Raw genomic sequence first — 6,109 nt, 5'->3', positions numbered from 1 at the left:
TAAAGGAGGAAGGTATTTGAGGACTTGTTGCCTCCCATTTTAGAAAGAGACAAGAAACTTGCTGTGTGACTTCCACTACCACGTGGGGCCAGAGGGGAATGGAGGGCACAGCAGACGTGGCAGGGGACAGCTGTGATTCCAGCTGGGGGGCCAGCTGTGTTTTTATGCCAGTGCCACCTGTGGCCACAGGACCAGGGTGGACTTTCACAAGTCTGAGCCTCAACCTTCCTTCCTCACCTGTAAACTCGAGGGAGTTTGACAGGATGTGATTTGAGGTTCCCTGTGCACACCCACCAGTCTTCTGAGAGCAGCAGCTTCTATGTGAGGTCAGAGTTTATGGGAGATGAAGAGTCTCGGCCCCTGCTCCAGACTCACTGTCTTTCTCAGCATCCCCCGGTGATCACACACACACACACACACACACACACACACACACACACACACACACACGGGAGGGCTGCTCTAACCTGTTTTCATTCATCTAGCTACTTTGATGATTAGTAATTTCAAAACACGTTTTAAGCAGGACTCTGTACTGATGGACTAGACTGTTTAATTTACATTTCAAAGGTGTGAAAAAATGTGTGTGTGTGTGTGTGTGTGTGTGTGTGTGAGAGAGAGAGAGAGAGAGAGAGAGAGAGAAAGAGAGAGAAGAACATTTATTTATTTAGAATGGAGAATTCACTCAATTTTTAAAATCTTAATCTTAATTAAAAAATTTTAACTAGACTTATCCTTAGAATGGAAAAATAACAAATTATATATTTTTAGAATGGAATAAGCTTTGTGCTCAGAGTGCAAATCTATTTGAGACAGTAAAGCCTAAGATATCTATAAGAGCCTTTAGAGTGAAGCCTTCAAGGTAAGTTTTCAGTAGGGTTATATGTAAAGTGCCATTCAGTTACTTTAGAAGAAAATGGCCCTTGGTCATCCTTCTGTCCAAATCACAATGTTTTGCAGGGGCAGAAATGTCATAGCATTCTATGACATTTAGAGCAGAGACTATGGAGGTGGTTTAGTCCATCCTGCTCCTCACTGTATAGATGAGAAGACTGAGGAGCGGAGAGGTTGTGATTTATCTACCTAGGGTCACAGAGATCACCTAGAGACACAACTGGGGCTAAAAAATCTTGTCCTGGAAGGTAGACTGTGGAACTGAAGATCAGTTCAGAGGCTTTTGTAAAATGTTAATGATGGCTTGGTCGGGCAGGGTGTTGGCAGAGAAGAGGCACAGAGGAGAGAAATATTTCAAACAGAGACTTTAGGACTTGAATGCTCCGTGGCCATGGGGTAGTAGCAAAGGCACAGAAGTGTCTTTGGTGGCTGTGGAGTTCAAACAAATGCGATGAAGAGAATAACAGTATTAGTGAAGTTAGGGGGATTTGTGAGGGGAGAGTTTTAGTCTTGAACATTTATCAAATGGGATATCTAGGAGCTAGCCCATGACTATTCTACCACAGTGCTTGTTTCTGATTTTCTTATTCTACCTCTTTGGCAGGGGACCCTCTCTGCTGCCTCAAATTTGACTTATCTTCAGTGGCTTCCTTCTTCTCTTCCTTCTGTTGCTGGGAGCTCATATTATCTGATTCCACGAGTGTTTATTGATAGACACCTGTAAGTGATGTATTCATTACTAACAGTGATTCTCATTAATCACCCAGTGCTCTGGTCCAGACACTGCTAGTGTGGACTGAGTCCCTTTTTCCACAGAACATACATCCTCATAGGAGCAATATCTTAAACAGTAAATAAGCATACAGTAAATAAATATACAATATGATTTCAGATGGCAACCAGTGTTATGGAGAAAATAAAACAGTGACATGATAGAGATTTGGGATGCTATTTCTTTCTAGTAGTGCTGGAGACAAAACCCAGTGCCCTGCACCTGCTAGGAAAATGCGCTACCCCTGGGCTACATGCCCAGCTCTAATTGTGATTTTTTTTTTAATGGAATGGTTTGGCTTCTATTTGTGTATGTTTTCTCTCTCCAATGAGACTGCAAATTCCACAAGGGCAGAGATCCAGCTTTCTGTTCCGTGGTGTCCTTCATCACAGTGTGACCACCGACAACACAGAGAAATCTTATTCGATTTCTTTTTAAATCAATAAGCAACTTGAGTACTTACTCTAAATTCTTTCCTGGTATTAATTCTGATTCTGATATTCCTCTTACACAGACACCTATATTTGGAGTTGGCCAGGTAACGCTAGTGCTATCAATCAGGAGGAAAAATACAATTTGGTATGGAGAGGAATATAAATTAGAAGTGAAGAAGAAATACTCTGATGTGTACCACAAATCCTCTGGGAGGAATTAGCCTTCCGGGTGTAAGCAGCTGCACTGAATCTTAAGTATCTCAAGGTTTTTTATTTTCTTTTGTTAGTGAGAATCTGTAACTCTTATTGTTAGAGTTGTGTATTTCTCAAGCTAGAGTAACTCCTAGGTGCAGAAAGATCCTCAAACTGCCTCTCTAGTGCCAAAGCATTTTCAGTTACCTCCCTAAAACACACTTTTATCTCAGCTTCCCCCATCTCTTTAGGAAAATGCCAGAAGTTTAAACAGTCTGGTTGCTTGCCTTTTAACTTTCTAATCTGATTAATTTAATTCTGAGTCATAAACCTATAAAGTTTACTAGCAGATCTAATCGTCTTGAAAGTTTCTTTATAGTAGCTACTCCCTCAGTGTCTTGTGTAGTTAATGACAAACATTTCATAGCTCAGATAGACACTCAGGTTTTTTTGTGTTATTTAAATTTTTGTATATTTTAGGTGAGGAAGATAACAAGTCAACAAAATAAGTACATATTACATTTTATTTTTATTTATTTATTTTTGTGGTACAGAGGATTGAACTCAGAGGAGCTCTACTTCTGGACTATACCTATACTGCTTTTTATTTTTTGAAACAGGGTTTTACTAAAATACCACACACTGGTGATCTGATTTCTAATTTCTTAATTTAATTTAATTATTAGGAAACACTGACCACTAACTATAAATATCACTCATAGAATAAGTAATTGTTGGTGAGAAAAGTATTTTTCTATTAGGATTTATTGATACAAAAATAATAGACCATGGCAATTCAAGTATCTTAAAGTTTATGCAGATTTATCACTGAAAATGGCTTTTCAAGTAGTTTAAAAACTTTAATCTTTCTCTAAATTCTAACTAGTTTCTCCTTCAAATTTTTTAAGATTGACCTATCGTGTGAAGACTACTGTGACTCGTGTAAACTATCTTAGTAATTTTGATTTTAATCACATGTTGGAATGATATTTTAGACATACTGTGTTGAATAAAATTTATTGCTGCAATTAATTTTATCTGCCTCATTTTATCATTTTACTTTTTAAGTGTGGTTGTCAGAAAATTTATTATTAGCCTTTATTATTAGCCGGGCATGGTGGCGCATGCTTGTAATCCCCACGCTTGGGAGGCTGAGACAGGAGGATCACGCAGGTTCGAAGCCAGCCTCAGCTACTTAAGTGAGGCTCTCAGCAACTTAGGTGAGATCCTGTTTCCAAATAAAGTATAAAATGGGTCTGGGAGTATAGCCCGGAGGTAGAAAGCCTCTGGGTTCCACCTCCAGTTCCACCAAAAAAAAAAAAAAGAAAATTTATTATTATATATGTAGTTCTGATCTTTCTATTTAATAGCACTGTAATAGAATCTGAATATGAATATCTGCTTATTATTTAGATAGATTGTGGTTTAAAATGAGGATGCTTAACAACTATTACTAAGAAAAGAAGAAATGTATAATTTGACATGCAAGGATATTAATTATAGTCTCTGCACCTTTAATAAGGATCCATCGCCACTTTCACTTCTGCCAATAATCATATTTTCTTGAGGAGAGAATATTGATTTTGCTCAAATTTTAGCTTCCCATTCACACTTTAGATATTTTTATTATTTGGCCAAACTTTGTAAATCACCTAATCTTATCACAATGAGGAATGCTGATCTATCAAAAAAGTCCTATTTTGTAAGCCGGGCGTGGTGGCGCATGCTTGTAATCCTCGCGCTTGGGAGGCAGAGACGGGAGGATCGCAGGTTCGAAGCCTCACTGGCTTAAGAGAACCTGTTTCCAAATAAAAATATAAAAAATAGGTGTCTGGGAGTATAGCCCAGAGGTAGAAGGGTTTCCAGGAAACCCAGTGCCACACACAAAAAAGTCCTAATTTTGTATAAGACAAAAAGTTTAAGAACAAAGAATCTCTCAAAGTTACAAAGATTTACAGAAAGTAAAGAATTGAAGAATGATAAAGATAATTTAGGTTTATCAAGCATCAACTAAATGCTAAAATTAATATTCGATCTGGTACATTTTGTTTGGTAGTTCCCAGATGATAATCATGGTAAGTACTATGAGAGAGGAAAAAGACAATTACATTCAAAGAGAAAACATGCCATTTTTTCTTTGTCATATAGCACCTGGGACTTGTTCTTTTTCCAGACAAAACTTGAATATTTTTTTATTTTTAAATTTAAATTTTTTTTGTTTGGTACAAGGGATTGAACCACAGGGGCAGTCTATCTCCAACTACACTCACAACTTATTTTAAAAAATTTTTGAAACAGGTCTCATTAGGTTGCTGAAAGACTCACTACATTGTTGAGGTTGTCCTCAAACCTGTGATCTTCTTTTCTCAGCCTCCTAAGTACTGGGTTTACAGGCATGCCCTATGATGCTTCACAATATTTGAATAATGGATTACAAAACTATGGGGTACAATGAAATTTTACTCAGCCATAAAGAAGAACAAAATTATGTCATTTTTAGGGAAATGGATAGAACTGGAGAACATAATAGTTAAGTGAGATTAGTCGGTCACAAAAAGTAAAAAATCAGAGGCTCTCCCTAATATGCAAAAGCTAGGGAGAAAAAGGGTCATAAGAGGAACTCTAGATAAAGAAGGAGAAACCATAGATGAGCAAATAAGGTATCTAACTGAGGGGTTGGGAGGGGGTCAGAGGGAAATTTCCTAATGTACATGATGTATATTCACAAACATATCAAAGTCAATCACTAAGCCAAACATTAGAAGGGGGAGGGGGAGGGAATTGGGGAAGGGCCAAATGAGTGATGTGTGCATGTATGCCTCTACCATCTTGCATTGCACTAAGATGCATGGCTACAATGCACCAATAAAATACCTTAAAAATTGAATAATCTTGAGACAAAATGAAGAATGCAACTGACTTTCTAAGCTAAATACAGTATGTCTGGTTGTCTGTTCAAATGCTTTTGTTACTCTTCCTGACTTTGGTAGTACTAACTTCCCTTGATATTGGTCACCATGAATGGCAATAATGAAAGGAGCAGTGGGAAATAAGTGAAAAAGATTGTCCAAAGGTGACAAGAGACACTGTCACCTGGGGCAGATGCATTTGTCCATTGCTGTGGCACTGGGAAAATTGGTCAGAGGTGACCATGATGTTCATTAATTCATTCCTCTGTTCACTAATGTTCATTAATTAATGAGTTAATGTTTATTAATTCATTCCTCTGTGGCTGTTTGACATATTTGGTTCTCAAATTAGAACAGGTCTCAGCTATTTTAGACAAGGTAAATGCTAATAGTTAATGGGGTTATTTATTAAAGCTGGTGTGTGATCATTCTACACCAGGGACCATGTGGTTTCTGCCGTCATTCATAATTGAATTACACATGGTGGTGTGTGTGGGTGGAGAAGTCAGTGGTAAGAGAGGGAGGAGGGGGAGGAAGCATCTGGCCAGAATATAGAGGCTTTCCTGCTGCCTGCAAGAGGAATGAGACACCCGTAACTCGATTCCTCTCTAAGTACCTCCAGGAATAACATAATTGCATTAAAAAGCAGTCATTTTTAAACTTAAAGAAGCATTGCTATTCATTTGCTGTAACATTAATACTTAGGAATTTCATTCCACCACTTTGGTAATATTCTCTTGAAACATTAAAATCAACCACGTTGGAAAACTAATAATGAAATCTGGGTTCTGTTCCTACTCAGCGGTGTGACTTTAGGAAATTTACTTTTCCTCTCTGGGTCTCAGTTTCCATATCTGTCAAAAGAGAAAGTTTGGGGTGATAGAGCTTTTTTTTTTAATTTAAAAAAC

Source organism: Muscardinus avellanarius (assembly GCF_963383645.1).
Source record: "Muscardinus avellanarius genome assembly, chromosome: 5".
NCBI classification, from domain to species: Eukaryota; Metazoa; Chordata; class Mammalia; order Rodentia; family Gliridae; genus Muscardinus; species Muscardinus avellanarius.
The sequence above is the reverse complement of the archived record's forward strand: the minus strand, read 5'-3'. Positions refer to the sequence as shown.